Source organism: Apaloderma vittatum, unplaced genomic scaffold (genome assembly GCF_000703405.1).
Source record: "Apaloderma vittatum isolate BGI_N311 unplaced genomic scaffold, ASM70340v1 scaffold4395, whole genome shotgun sequence".
Lineage (NCBI taxonomy): Eukaryota > Metazoa > Chordata > Aves > Trogoniformes > Trogonidae > Apaloderma > Apaloderma vittatum.
The window spans coordinates 39,443-56,268 of NW_009715408.1; the positions used below are offsets into that span (position 1 = coordinate 39,443).

At 36.3% G+C, this 16,826-nt stretch overlaps 1 long non-coding RNA gene across 1 annotated transcript in view; it reads right to left on the bottom strand.

Annotated features, from left to right (window-relative positions):
• Nucleotides 1–1,457: 1,457 nt before the first annotated feature.
• The window catches only part of LOC104273720, a 53,616-nt gene continuing 38,247 nt past the window's right edge, over nucleotides 1,458–16,826 (bottom strand). Inside the window, exons 2-3 of the long non-coding RNA XR_717817.1 lie at nucleotides 6,663–6,815; nucleotides 1,458–1,779 (exon numbers count right to left, since the gene is read on the bottom strand). This is a non-coding gene — a long non-coding RNA (uncharacterized LOC104273720). The remainder of the gene's footprint in view (nucleotides 1,780–6,662; nucleotides 6,816–16,826) is intronic.

Consider the following 16,826-nt stretch of genomic DNA (forward strand, 5'->3'; position numbering starts at 1 on the left):
TAATCCCACATCCAACATACATCTTAGAATATTCTGGGCTGGAAGGGACCTCTAAAGGCCATCTAGTCCAACTCTTTGCAGTGAGCAGGGACATCTTGAACTAGATTAAGTTGCTCAGAGCCCCATCCAGCCTGACCTTGAATGCCTGCAGGGATGGAGCCTCCACCACCACTCGGGGCAACCTGTGCCAGTGCCTCACCACTCTCGTAGTAAAGAATTTCTTCCTAATGTCTCATCCAAATCTAGCCTGCTCTAGTTTAAAACTATTGCCCTACCTATCACTACAGACCCTTCTAAACAGCCTGTATCAAGGACATTGTCTCAAAGGCCAGATTTCCCTTGAATTTCAGCTCGAATAACAACCTCCCAGATGATCAGAATGGGCAAGGGAGAGCCATGGGGGGAATATCCACCGACATTCAAAGCAAAGTTATCCACCTGAGCATCCTCCCTGGCCTGTTCCAGCCATCATCTTGAGGACTGCCCTGAGAAGGTTTGTGTGCAACAATATTTTCTCTTCTCCTTGAAATATCCCCCTCAATGGAAATGTAGTTAACTGGCTACTGGCATACATCTTCTCATTCCCTCCCCTTCGTCCCCCATATCACAAGAAGCAATGCAGCATGAGATTGACTGGTACAGATAGCAAAGTGACCAAAAAGACTAGGAACTGCTGAATTCACACTTAACTTAGGTGGTGGAAAACTGAGCAGAGCTGGTACCAAAGGAATTTAGTAATAAGCTTTGAAACTACTGTGTTGGAAGAAGATCTGTTGCCCTTTGAGCAGTCCTGGAATGTAGGACAAGAGAGGATAATTTTCACATCTTTGCTGTGTCCTTGGCTTTTCATATGGAAAAGAAGAGCATTATTAAAAATTAAGCAAACCTCCACTGAGCTCAGAAGCTCTCAGTCTAAAACGCTGGACTCCTTTTTTGCACTTAGGGATGGATGTTCACTGTCCTTTATATTAGCACAGAAAAAATAAACATTCAGACTTCATTTTATAGTAGAGTCTTCCTGGTAATTATCTATTTCCCCACCAAAAGAAAATGGTACATGTGCTGCCTTTCCTCCCATCACTGGCATGAATATGTCAGGGTACCGTTACCTTTTCTTGATAAATTGGCACATTTTGCACAGCTGCTTAGCAGCAGACTAAATAGAGATATTGCAGCAAAGATGTACCAATGGAGCCTCTCACCTATAGCAGCAAAGCAAAAAAATCTCTTCTCTCTTCTCCCCTCTCAAGAAAAATGAAGTTGTCATTTTGCTTGCAGAAAGGGATATGTGTATCCGGGACTATTTTACCTCAAGCCACTCAGCTGAAAGACATCTAATGACATTGGTTAAAGCTGGTCTGGCTGTCTCACGTTAATTTTGTTGAAAATACAGCCATGTTCAAATAACTTCTCTGGGTTTTCACAAAACAATAACAAAAATAAGAGACAACATGTGCATAATACATTTTATTGAATAAAATTCTGCTTCTAATATTTACACAGTGAAGTTTAAAGATGTAACCTAGTGAAGCACGGCAATGTGTAACAGATGTAAGACATCTGGAATACCTTTGAATACATCTGAAACTAATTATTACAGCAATCACCTGCCCAGCATTGATTTCATAATTAAGGAAGATTTGACCTTTCTCAATAATATCCAAGATGAATATTAAGGATAGTTGAATTCTGCTATGTGAATTCCAAACCAAAACGTCTGAGTAAAGTGTCAAGAGCTTTGAAGGCAGCTTCTGTATTTCCCTGTTGTTCTTCTAATCTCTGCAGAAGAAAATGACAAAATAAGTCACAAATCTTAAGGCTGAAAGTAAGATCCACAACTTAAATGCACAGCACTCTCCATGGTAATCTTACTTTTAAAACGTATAATGTCATTTTACCTCAAGGTGTGTCAACAAAATACTTATTAAAAACTATATCAATTTTAAGATGCTAAGGTAGACAGACAGAAATTATACATGCTGCAATTGATATCTAGTGTCAAGGCAACATCACTTGCTGCCATTTACACAAAAACTTGATGATGAAGTGTCTTCCATCCCACTCCAGCATGTTAAGCCAAGTGTGATATGTTGTTTTTAAAGTTTTACTAGATATACTGCCAATCTACTATTACAGTGAAGAAGGAGCTTGTAAAAAAACTATAGTCAGTTCCTTTCTTTTTTATAGGGGTTTTTTAAAGGTAATTTCATTACTCCTGATCTTGCATGAATTCTCAGCAAGGTCTGAATACAAGCATAGACTTGCAGCAGCCATACTGACAGACTTAACTTAAAGCAATGGTAGATAACTTAAAGCAAACTATTCTTGTATTTGGACTACTCACTGGTTGTGAATAAGACATGATTCACTGACTATTGGCATTATTTTTGTCATCCAGCAGGAAAACATTATAAACAGGAATGCTGTGTCCTAATCGAGCCTCTGCAGACTGTTTATTCTAGTGGGTTATAGACAGTGCATTATCAAAGGCAGTCAGTCTGGCCTGCCACATTTGGGATTCTGTGTTGAAAAAAAAAACCCAATTGCAAGTATCAAGTTAAAAAGAATTGATCTTGCAGTCTCTCATATTTTATTTACCAAACAGGGAGAGGAATGATATTTTTCCTGTGCCTCAGGTTAACCTGTATGAAACTCTGCCTAATAACCAGGAGTGCAAAGAACAGACTGGTACTAAGCAGAGTATCTACCAAGTCCCTTGTGCTTCCCAGCACAACTCATGGGCTGAGAAAAGGAATGCACTGATGTCATTTGCAAGTCTCTCCCAACTGGGGCAACTGGTTCTGAGCAAACTATATTGGATGTTGAAACACAACTTCAAAAATGGGCTTGGAAAGAAAAATAAATTTAAGTGAACCCACCGTCATCCCCTAACAAGGCCTAACCTTTAATCGCCAGGATTAAACTTTCCAGTAATTAGTTCTACAATGAAGTTCAGTGTGATAACTTTGTATTTTTAGAGACTAAATTTGTAATAGTAATGGTGTCTCTACATATACAGACACACTTTCATGGAGGTAAATTGTAATCTTGCAGGTACAATTTTAAAAGTCAGAATTTAACAAGAAAACAAAATAAGCAAGTGTGGTAGAAAAAGCAGAAAAAAGTAATAGAAAAGTACTTGGCTTATTTGTCATTTATATGCTACGGCTACCCTTCAATATATTTGTGTACATAAAATACATTTATATACAAGTGTATATTTTACAAAACTTGTGATTGTTTTCTTCTGTTTCTTCTATTATCCCTCTTTTTTCTCCCTCCCTAAATGAACAGCCAGACACCACTCCATCTATCCAGGAAATGTATATCCATCCTAATCTCACTGCTCCTTTTCTCTTCATCTTTTTTTCCAACTACAAAGAGCTATCTGGAATACAGCTGCCTACCTGGAAGCTATTTCTCTTACAGCTAACATATCTATAAATGTTAATAACTAAGAAGCTGCTGAAAGATACAGATTTTGCTCTTGCCCGTCTCATCAGTGAGGTATACAGTATGCATTGTCAAACGCTGTCTTTGTACAGGAAAACCATCTGTATTGTCAATCTCAAGAAAAACAATTCTGCATGTGTGAGACACTGTCAACCAAGGCTGAATAAAACCAAATGTACACTAAGATAATCAGGCTAAGTTTAGAAATGATTGACTGTAGCACCCGGCTTGAGACCCTGCACTAGCCTCAGATACAAAAGTATTACATTAATTCAGGTACTTGACAGGAGCCTTTCTGGTTAGGAGGTACATTTTTGCACACAGTCAAACGTATTTCAAAGGAAAGTTTTGTTTGTTTGTTTTTTAAAGAAGATGTGAATTTGTTCTTTGTTAAGTGAGAAATACTAACCCATGTGAATAAGGACAGCGAGATTTTGACACACCAATAACTTTAAGAAAAGTGTAATATAACTCATAAAAATAAATTTGGAGTTAGCATTCCCATGCTTTAATACAAAACCTGTTTACAGGTCTGAAGAGAACTTTCAAACAGTGGTAGTCTACAAAACATTATACAACTTGGTGTTCTCCTGTAACAAGGGGAGAGAATCACATTGCTGCAGACCCCATGAAACGAAGTTGCAGGTAGGTTCTCACTCAAACTACAGAGATTTCAGGCCGTGTTAGAAAGTATAATCTCATACATACCATTGATATATTTGACAATTACCACTTGTGGTTTTTTTCCCCACAGCCTGCCCAAAAGCAACAGACCTAAGTTGACAATTAAGAGAGGAAAAGCAGAAGGCAGCCAGCTATGCCACCAGGCTGTATCTAACAGAATTGACTTGAAACATAACCCAAGCAACAACTTAGCCAGCTTGTACCTCAAAAGCCACCTCTACGTCCCTCTTCACCCCAGGGAACTGCTAACTCCGCTGTCTCTCAGGAGTAGAACAAGAAGGGGCCCAGCTTCTCTAACATATAGAAGACTATGGCTGTGCTCAAACCCACACAAACATCAGTAACACCATCTCCTAGAAAAGATATCTCCTTCTCCCTCCACATGAAGTGATCTGGAACACACTGACCTCATCAGCATGGACCGATGGTGAGTAACGTCACTAATAAATGTTACACTGAGTGCAAAAAGAAGCAAATGTAAAGCAATCATTCCGTTTCTCAGAAACAGAGGCGTGTTGCCTTATAGGCAAACTGTGGAGTAGATGGCAGGATGAAGATCTATTACCCACTACAGCACACAGAAGAATAAGGGAATACTGCCATGAAATGTGCTTTATAATAAGGCATATTAAGGTTCTCTCTTAGAAAATCCTTTGAGCAGCTCATTCGGTAACACTAATACCTAGACACAGCAACCAAAGGATGTGGTGTATTGAGCCTTCGGATATTTGAGTTATTTGTATGTGATGCAGCCCACAGGAGAAATTTAAATATGAATGTAGATGACTTTTCCACATTTTAGTCCATACGACCTTTACAGAAAGGTTTAGTGAGGACTTCCAGTGTGGAAACTGGCTTGTATGCAAATTCAACGCAACCTCAGAACTCCCTTTTTTCTTCTCATAGCTCCTTCACTTTACAATCTTATGTAGGAATGGCGGTTAAACTAAGACTTTGAATGACTAAATGTCTTTATTTTTTCTCCCTTTCCTTACACAGACTTAAGAATATTTGGTCCCTTGGTTTCCTTCAGAAAGGAAAATATTGAGGCTACCTAGCATGGCCCAGTACTTCACCTCAAAGAGCAGATACAATCCATTTTCTTTAGGAAAGCTTCAATGACTTTATTACAGGGGTGTCTAACAAAAAAAGAAAGTCAGTCTTTAATAAATCTACTTCAACTCAGATAAAAGGCAAAGACAACTGTAATGAAAAAGAGAGGATTTACCACCTACTCTACAAAAAAAGACCAAAACATTCTTCATTTTTAGTCCTAAGGAAACGTTCCAGTATGTCAATAATAGGTGAAATATTGTAAGTGGAACTACATTATTTTGAGGGGTCACTGGTAGCATTCCTATTTCACATTCAAGTACTCCACTATCAGCTATTGAGGGAAACAAAGAGAGTGAAAGGCAAAAAGTTGCTCTGAAAGTAAGTATACATATAAATGAGATTAACACTCAGGTACTGACAACCTTCTATCCCTCACCCTAAATTAAAGTCACAGCTTAACACATAGGTAAAATGGACACAAGTGGTTGCCCCTAGTACAGGCTCTGCCTCGACTCTCCCCTCTTTGGTGTCAACAGCTAAAAATTCCCTGATGGCCTGTTACAGGATCTCCTTATTCCAAAGGAAAACAGGCTGTTGCCATCTTTTCTTTTTAGTTCAGATGTACAAGACCCATCAAGAGTCAATCCGAAAAACTAAGCCACTTGATCCATTTAGTTAAAGGAAGCAAAGAATACAAAGCGTTGACACGTTCAAACTTCGGTCATTAAACACCTGAAGTTCTCCCATGGCAACGCTCAACGCAAAGTCCTGGATGGCCCCTGCACAGTCTAATGCTGCTGGGTGTTATGTGAAAGACAAAAGATGCTACAAACTGGGGTTAATAGCCACGTAATATAAATATATATTATTTCACAGACTTGGTGCCTGAAGGGTTCCGCAAACATAAATTTTCAAGCATCACAAAATTATATAAAAGGTGATAAAGAAAAATTATTTTTATAATACATATTAAATATAAGCCTTATAATTGTATTTGAACATAACTGCAAGATACTACATATATTTTCAATGCTCTGTATATTTCTCCAATGCAGCACCTATATTTGGTGTAAACTGAGCCTTATTAGTAACTCACCAGATCAAGACCACTGAAGAAAAATCATAAAATTTAACACTATGAAATAGTTGTAAGTTTTCTAATATAGGTTAAAATATATTCTATGCATTCCTGTCCTTGCACCTTTTACTTTATGTTCTTTTCACTTCTCAGGATACAAGACATTTAATCTTCAGATTGATTAAGCAAAGTAATTAATTTTGAACACTGATTGCAATGGCACTGCTGAAAGATATTCAGATGCCTTTAAGACCCATATGGCCCAAAGTCACAAGAGACAATTCACGTTATAAAAATAAATAAACAGAAGTAGCACTTTAGCCCCAAATCTTGCAATCACTCTGTCAGAATCCTTACAGGCAAACTGTCAGTATTAAACATTACTTCTCACCTGTACTACTGCTTAGTAGTTAATCATATTTCGAAGAGCATCATAGCATTTCCACTTGTCTGGGATGTAGAAAGGCTCAAAGACGTGAGGGAAAGGAGTGTCATAGCCACATACTCTTGAAATAGGAGCTTCTAAATTCAAAAAGCATTCCTCCTATTAACAGAAATACAGAATAAATGTTAGTGAGGCCATTATTTTCAGCAGTCGTGCACCACAAATTAAGGTCGAATGAACTTTGCCAGACTGTCAGCCCTGGAAATTCAAACCTATTTATATCACAGCATAAGTACTCCAGATCAGAACAGTGCTTTCTTTTGCCCAATGGTCCATATTAAAATAACTTGCATTAATGTTATTTTCATTTTCTACATGTGTGCTGCATTAAATCATAGGTAGGTTATATTTAGTACATCTGCTATACATCCAGACAAGTGCTGCCAAGAAACAAATATTTTAGGAACAAAGGAGTAAGAGTTTCTCTCTTGTCCACTTTTAAACATGAACACCATAGTCAAACTTCTTTGAACTCTTAGATTATTAAGACCCTGTCTGAGAAGCATTATGCAGTTAAGGAAATTATGAATTTGAACTCAAGTGGATTTGCATGTCTCCAACCCTTGAATCAAATACACACTCTACACAAAAGCCCACAACTTGTGTTCTATTCAGAGATCAGATTTGGCAGACTGTGAGAGTTTCATTACTCGGTCTAGTAAGGCACAAAATATTACAAATACACCATAGTGATCTGAAAGTAACCTGTGGAAATACGTGTAAGGTTATCAGTTTTAACAACCAAATAAATAATGCATTTCAATCTTCCTACTCCCAAGTACCAGAGTGACGGCATGGATCATGAAAATCTGCAAGCAGATGCTGAAATAACTTTGCCAGCTCAAACTGATGTTGATGCTAATTATCAGGTCCTTTTCTCCCCATATCTGTAGCACATGCATTTGCTTTCCAGAGCAGACAAATGAAGAGACAGAACACGTCTCCTTCTGTCCCAGCCTCTCTCTTATGGGCTGCAGCAACCGAGACACTCTGGCCAACTTCCCCTGTACTTGGCTCAGCAAAATGGAAGGTGAAGGATTATCTATCAGTCCTTTTCAACCAGTCTCAGGAGGAAAACAGTCAAAGAGGTATGCTTTTCTGCAGCAAAGTGCTAAGTATTTTCTCAGACTGATGAACTGTTCTGAGTGCACATTGCCTTGCAGCCCATGGCAGCCAAACTCTAACTTACTGTGCTTCCTATGCATCACTATATTTGGCAGCACAGAAGGTAGTCGCAACACACTGCTACCATTTGGGCGTATTGTGAAGCAGTGTATTTCTAGAAGATGGAAGTAAAAAGTCCAGAGGTTGTGTGATTGCATACAAGGTCATTACATTTAATAATGAAGTAATTCACCTAGAATTCAGGGTATGAATAAGTCTGAGGTAAAAATATATGCAAACAATATAAAGATTTTTTGTTGAACGCCATTTTCAGGCACTTCTTTGCTATTCATTGTAAAGTGAAAGATTCACATTCACACAAAATACAGGGAAACTGAGTCTATTAAATCCTTTAACTGTCCATGAGGCAGACCATGATGCCCTATCTCAACATGCTGGCAGGGATATTTTTGATAATCACCAGTCCTTGGTTCCCATGATGTGACTGCCTAAATAAGGCAAAGCAATAGCTTTTGGTCCAAAACTGACTGCCCAGACCACCTCTGAAATCACATTACATCATATCACGTGAGTATATTCTAGACTCGGTCTGCCAGTCCTGCATTGCTGTTTCAGAGTACCCAACACAGGACCACTACCTAGGAGTGACCTTTGGTTTATGTCATAACCAGCTCTGCGATTAACAGCTCGTCCCAAACAAAGCCTGGAGTGAAAGTTCATTAGTTTCACAGAAAATGTTTACTGTAATATTGCCTGTACATGGGGCATTGGTGCAGACAGCAGCCCTGCACCTTCAGCAGCCCAAGCAGCAAACAGGGAAGTGTTAGCCACAACTGGCAGGCACCTATACTCCATTGAACGAGCTCCCAGACTTTCTTGTAAATATAAATATCACCCAGTAAACCCAAGCCATAACAGTTGCAAGCATGCATATTTATTAATGCTACTGCTGTTACATTTAATTCCAGAATTCCACTTAATATTGTTCTTCCCTCGAGGAGTGCAAAAACAGCTGCTACAAGCACCCCTTCTGTGTTTTTAAAACCCAGAAACTGCTTTCAGTTTGAGCGTATCCTTATTGCTTTGCAACTTGTACAACTTCCAGAGAGTTATGTGGAAGCCCTTGCCTCCGTGAGGAAGTCAGAGAGTGAAACTGGGATGAGCATTGTTGTATTGTCAGATACCATCCAAGAATGACGACCCAAGAAAGGTGGAGGAACTCTTAAGTCTGAACTACGGTCTGTGTGTATGTGTACAAACATAACTCTCTTGCTATTATTTTCCTGGAGGTCAGGGTGTGTGTTTGCAGATATTTTTAACAAAGTTATTTCACTCTAAGAGTAAAACACTTCAGAGGCAGAAAAAGCAGACTCATGCCCCCCGTCAAATCCACAAGGGAAACTCTCTACTTACACTTTATCTGACTGAAGTCAACGCAGTTTCACAAAGGTTCACTCCCCAGCAGCTCTAACTGCCATAGTGTCACACAGAGAACTTCGCACTGTAATAGGTTTTCATGGAAAAAGTATTTTTTCTAGCAGTTTTACTGTCAATTGTACCGACAATATATGCAAGAATATTGGTAAGAGTAAACTGCAAAGAATAAAAGCTTGAAAGATTATTTTTAATAGAATGGAAATAATATCATAATCCTGAAGGTGGAGTACAAAGTTGCCAGAATAAGGTATCAGAAAACAATCAAGAAGATGTCCTTTAAGTATTGTAAAGGGACAAGAGTCTTGATCTTGTGAAGAGCTTGGCAAACACTTGACCTTGGTATCATGGCTCTCATTCAAAAAATAATAAAACTAGTGTTTTTACAACTTTTACAGTAGGATAGCTACGTTTACGCACAGAATCACACTGGTACTCCTGCCATATGCTAAGTATTTGGTCCTCAGAAGAAAAACAAATTCACAAATCCACACATTTTACACATAAGCCATCATAAAAATCAAGCTTAAGGAAATACGATTTAGAGGAAAGCCATGTCTTTTTTTTTTTTTCAACAAATAGGTAAAGTGGTTTCATAGGAGATACTACTACTCCATCAGTTGCATTTTGGATAGATCTAAGTAGGCAGCAAGCCTGTTGCTGGACTGAGGTCTTTGCTTATAACAATCTATAATTAGGCTTGAAGGGGTTTTTTAAAATACAATTTTTTCTAAAATGAAATTTTTGTTTAAAACACGACCAAAAATTTTATCAGTTCATGCAGTTTTGATTTATCTCTGGAATCAGTTCTAATCTATAGGACAAGGTACTCAGTTGTGTCCTTTAAATCCAAATCAAACTTTTCCATAAAGTTACATAATATGAAGCTGCCTGCTTGATGGCATTAATTTACAAACTGTAATCTGAGCAAATGAGATTATGTTCTTCCCTAGATGGCATTACACTTTGAAAAATCAATGTTAGCAAGCTTTATATCATAGAATGGGATGGTTATAGAATCACAGAATGGTTAAGGTTGGAAGGGACCTTGAAGATCACCTAGTTCCAAACCCCTTGCTGCGAGCAGGGACATATCCCAATATATTAAAAACATTATATAGTGTACGGACGTATTTATAACTGATCTTCCCTTCTGAGCATCAAGAGCACTTATCTCAAGAGATCAGTGCATCAAATAGCCTGTCTTACATGGATTTGTGTTCATACCTGCTGCTAAAAGTTAGACTGTGGGAGAAACAAGAGCCCACCTCATCCTGGCTAGGACGCTGCCACATCTGCTGAGCATATTGCTGTGCCAGATTTTTTGCACCTGTGCAGCTAGACTGCAAAGAAACGTGACTGAGAATATTAAATACATAATGTCCAGCTCTTTTTAAGATTAATTAGCAGATGGACATTGTACAAGCCTATCAGAACAAGTCTACTGCAGCATTTAAGAGAGCGATAGAAGATCAAAAGTTTTAAATTAAGCGGATTTATCCCATACTAATTGGGCATGTAGGGGCTGGTACTGGCCCACTACACTCTTGCACAACTTAGGAATTCAAGTTGATGGCCTTTAAGAAGTGCTTGCATATTTCTTAGAGACTGTTTAAACAATCTGACATCTTTCAAGGAAAGATGTTAGGAAAAACCTTAAAAATTAAATGGGTTCGGAAGTAACCTAGTAGGTAAGGGATTTCTGATTCAGTGTAAAATGTTTTAAATGCAGTTTTGAAAGTTAGTGCCAAAAAGCCATACTTAGCAGAATATCTTCTAATTTCAAAAATTGAGCTGGAGTAAAAAAATACTGTTTTGTTAGAAAAAAATTGCTTATAAGGGAACAGGTCTAGTTATTGGTCTAAAATATCCAAATTGTCTTAATTTTAAACATTTCAGACAAACCATTAAATCATTGTTCTTCCTGCTTCCTAACTGCAAAAGTCAAATTCTGGCCTCAGTTATTCAATATGACCTTTGCCAATTACCTTCATTCACCTGAATTTCACTCAAAGCCTCCTGGAAAATACATTATTATATTATATAAAGGCATTGTAATTAGTCTCATTATTTAAACTCAGCATATGATGTTTTGGATTGTATGATGTTTAGGATGACTTTTCAAAACAACTTAAGAGCACAGGTCCCACTAAAAATATGTTTTTGAAATTCACAGCAATCAGTCAAATATATCACACACATCACTTCAAAATAACCTTATGCCTTGATTTTTAGAATAGATGCTAAAACCAAGGACTTGCTACATGTTGCATGATCATATTTGAAAAGCATCCTTTCACACTCAGTATAGTCCCTTTTTTCCCTCAAATTACAATATTCTACTATGCTAATATGGAAAACCTGATTTTAGGTTTATTTAAGTGTATATTTTACTTCTAGCAGAGATTCAGGTACTCATTGCTAAATCAGGGTTCCATGTGTAAAACTCTTAAAAGAACATATAACTCAGAATTGCAGGCATTTAAAGAGGTATGTAATGGTACAAAAAGGATGAAATAGGAAAACAGATCCATTATTGGGCAGTACTGAAAGTAAACATTACTCATTCTTCTGCAACGTATAGAAAAACAGAGCAATCTGGTCTGCAGTTTAAGGGAAGTGCTTTTAGGCATCTGGTCAATAAGAAAATAGTTAGAGAGTTTATTGCTCCAGATCCTCCTCCCCCTGAAGGGAATTTCTATCATTCTACATTCATAGTAAACAAAACTCCATATGCAAAACTTTGGTAAGTACCAGGAATCGAGACCATTTAACACGCAGCTAGCATGGCAGACAATTCTAAACTGATACTTTTCCTCTTAATTATCCCATTTTGTTCGTATTCTCTTTAATTCCACATGTTTTGGCTCTATTTAATTTTTCCACTCTGATTGACATGGATTAAAATCAGGAAAAAGAATTTTTTTTCAAAAAAAATTATGTTCTATTACTCTGTGGAATACTCCCTAATGTGAGAAAACGTTCCTTAAAAATTTTTTTTTTTTGCAACTTTTTATATCTCACACGTCTCCCCCTTGCTAGTCTTATTTTGCAACACTACAGGAGCTCACAAATTTAACAGCTACAAGAATATCACATGACTACACAGCTGTTGCATGAAAACACTAATTTTACAACTCCTTTCTTCAGTACAAGAATTTACTTTCTGTAGGATGACAAAAAAGTCGATTTTAAAGACTAATATGAATAGTCAGAATTTGTTAGAAATTTTAGTATTTCTTTTGGCATCACAGCTATTATAATTAAAAGATGACTAAACATAAGGAAAAGGACCTTTATACAAGGCAAATCATAGGAACATTTTGCATCCAAGATTAATTATTCTTATGCTGACGATAACTACAAAATTTAGACCTAGGAGGCTCAGTGAGTGGTTTTAAAGGTTTAATTCAATTGTGGTTTCTTTCATGTAGAACTCTAAATTTTGCCATCTTGTCTATAGATTACAAAATTTAAAACCACACATATATATACAAAGAACTTTTTAAAGAGAAAACTACTATCACATTACAGTTTCATTTTCTGTTCTGGTATTTTTATTCTGATTTATTCATGCTGTTGTCATAAATTAGAGTGTGGGGCTCAAACAGTTAAGAAAATTTATTCCATATTACTTTGTAGAGGACTGTTAAGTTTATATTATCTATGACTTGCCCATATGCAGTTTCAGCTGTAAATTACCTGTATTTGTAAGAATGAGTCCTGCTATAGGTTAATAATGAACATAATGATCTCTTTCATAACAAAAACTATTTTTAAGTCACAGCTTAGATGAAGATTTTCAAAAGAAGCTTTCCAAAAAGCTAATTCATCAAACTCCATTTTATAAAAGGTGGATTTCGTGCTGACATTAAATGCAGATTAAAGGTCTATGCTTTCTGCTTTACAAAAAAAAATCCCCAAAAGTACAATCTGAGCAGTTTACTTCCAATTGCAGAAAGGTGAAGCATCTGCATTTTTCATGTCTCACAGTTACACAGTACTTTCCTTGACAGCTGCAAGTACCAAATGCTACACATTTTAAAAATAATTTGCTTTGAAAAAATATATGTTACATTCTTATAAATAGTCACTTCTGTAAGCTACAGAAATACTACGCACCCATGAGATATATTCAAGTTTTTATACCTATGTATATATAACCTTTATTAGAAGGAACTTTTTTTCCAACAGCTTAGCCACTTTCATCTGAAAAGACATTTCTAAATCTTCTCCTGATAGCAACAATAGCGATACAATTTTTCCTCAGAGAATTCCAGTTATATGTTGCAAACATTTAACTTCTATCAAAGAGTTCTCTCCATTTTTGGATCACTTCATAACAATCCTTTTAAAACAGCACAGATTGTAATGATTCCTTTTGTTGCCAATTCTCTTAATTTATCTAATTAATACCTTGTCAAATAGAGAGAAATAGTTCACTGCTAAAATTGTTTATCTTATAATTGCCAAAAGATAATATTTTTACTTACAAAATATATCAGCAATTAAAAAATAAAGAAGCACTTGGGGGGGGAAGTCTGTTCTGTGTAATTCATTGGCTTATTATAATCAAAAAAGAAATTAATGGTAAATATTATCTTTATAGAAATGAATCATATAAAAATATTTATAGATTAAGTGAAATTTACTACATAGAAGATGAAGTTTTGTAACATAAAATTCACAAAATTACTTCCAAATAATTCACATCCCTCTTAAATCCATCACGCCAATATAAGGATTTACTTAAGCTATTTTTAATCGCAGGCATTGAATCCATTAGCAGTGAATATATTTCTGAGCACAGCACTTTTAGAACCCAGAAACAGAAAAGATAATGTACCGTTTTAAGAGTAATACTTAATCCTTGTTTAATATTTAAATACTTCAATATTTAAACCTTTTTAAAATTATCTATGAGATGATGCATTATGATTGTAATTTCAAATTTTAAAAAAAGTTTGATATATAAAATCTCTGTACTAATAACTAAACAAGAGAGTGCATGCATGCTTTAAATGTTATCTTTCATCAAAAGAAACACATAGGATTGGATGGGGAGGATAGTGACAGTTAACATAAATTCCTTCTCTATAACACATACTTTTAGAAAACATATTTCTACTATTCAACATATACCTAAAAGTTTTCACAATAAATGTTCAAGGATTATTTTTTTAAAAGATGCTCAAAATGCAAGCAATGCAATATGAAAATAATACCCGTAGAAGTAACCCAGACTTGTAATAATACAAGCATTACTATGTACTAAACAAAGAATTTTTGAAACTGCTCTCTTCAGGCAAGATGAAATTGTTGTAACTGCAATCCTCTAAGACGGTGTTAGGTCACTACAGCAATTCTGGTGGTTATGCACACCAGTGCTCTTAATGTGGGCTCTTTTTCTGTTGTGTAGAAGCAAATACTTCACAATTTGAAATATTAAATTAATATTTTCTGAAAAATCAGTGTTTAGAGCCCTCCATGTTATATTTCTGCAATTCTGGATACTCTCTTGACTTTTACTGCAGATATACATTTGCATGTTTTGCTCCTGGCCCAATGTTAGCTGATGAAAGGACATTTTAATTCAAGTCACTGAAAAACATCTCTCTTGCATATTTTTCCAGACCACTTGCAATTTCTTTATATTAAAAAAATAACCAATTTACTCTGTTAAGCTTTGTACTTCCATTTCACAGAAAGGAATGTCCATAATTAGACAAGCAAAATAAATGAGGATAACGTTGGTTTTTCTTCTCACTTGTACCTCTGTGAATCATAAACACTCTGAAAGAGGATTTGATCAGAAATTCAGGACAGACTCCTCTCTGCGAGATGGATTTCTCTTTTAAAATCCACCCGCATTATTTTGGAGGAGTCATACCTTTTGTAGTTCATTCACACTGCAACGAGCTGCTTACAGGCAGAGTAATGTTACTGCTTATGAAATATTTACAGTGAATTTAAAAGGTTCTGAAATATCCAGGTGGGAGAACTGAAACTAACTGCTCCAGCTTCAGTATTTTGTGGCTGACAGGAGTCACCAAGTGACACATTTATTTATTTTAGATTTTATGGAGGACCTCATCACTATTCATTCACACAGCATAACCCCGTTACACATTGAAGATTTATATGGACTTATATATTATTTCATATTTATTTTACATCTCTTTTCAGCTTCATTAGTTGCATTGCTTAAGACAATGTCAGCTATATTAGCAATGACTGCCTGATGCAGTTAAGTTCTCATTTACACTCAGGTTTGAAGATTGCCTTCAGATTTCATTTCAGTTAGCTTCACAAACGGAGAGAACCCAATAAAAGACTGATATTGTTTGTTAAATTGTTAAGTTTACAACACAACCACTCCAACAAACATTCATGGCAACACCATTAACTTGAAGCTGTAGGAATTAGAGCCTGGGCCAGTGGCTTAGTCGTCTTGGTGGTAGAACCACACAAAAAGCTCAGGGCAGCATTCCAGGGTATTTACAAAACAAAAATACACAAAAAACCCCAACTCCTCCCTTTCTCTTTATGTCAAAGAGCTTATCCTTCCCAGAAGAGGCAAATGAATTTTCATTTCTTCCTATCCTATGTTTTATGCAAAAAAGTCTGCAACTGTCCATGAAAATTTTACACAATTTAAATCCATCCTGGTGGAGTCTAGGACTAGAATTGATATATATTAAGTTCCAAATAACTGAATTGAGTATAACTAGAGTAGATACATATTCAGCTCTGAATACTGACAGAAATTCTTCACAGTCAATTTACAATTTCCATTGTTTAGGGCATGAGGTACAGCAACCAGAACGATTTTCCACAAAATAAATGGCACAAGACAGATACACTCGAGAGGGTGTAACAAGACTACCAGGTTTCTAAAATACGCTACTGCCTTAAATGAATCATAACAATGCTCCTTGGCAAGTAGGGGTTTTTGATATTTAACTGTAATCCACTAGAATATCACTTTCCATCTTTTCGCTACAACTACTAGGAGTACTATTTTTTCCCCAGCAATTGCTACACCATATCTGAAACAATCTAAGGTCTTTCCTACAATTTACATGTGCTATTCATTATATATCCAAAATACTACAAAATTCTTCAAATATAAGTTATTTATTCCGCAGAGTAGCAAACAACCACACAGCACGTTCACTACAAATGATGTTATTCTACAGGATATTCCGAGTTCACTGTGCACTTTCTTGACTAAGAATATTTGCACTGGGACACACATATTTTCTCAAAGCATGCCCAAAGTCCCAGAGAAAATTAGAATGACTTCCCAGGCTAATGAGTATCTGAAGATATTGGCTTTACTTAGTTATTTGGCATTACTAACTTATCTGTTCAGTCAATGATCCTATCGACTGTTACACGTGTGAGCAATTCAAGTGAAATCAATAGAGCTAAATTATTCTGCAGAAAATTATTCTTATGTGAAAATGTTTACAGATCACAAACTATTCTTCCACATGAATGAGCAACATAATAAACATTTGTTAAGCTTTTAAAGTGAGGATCATCTTC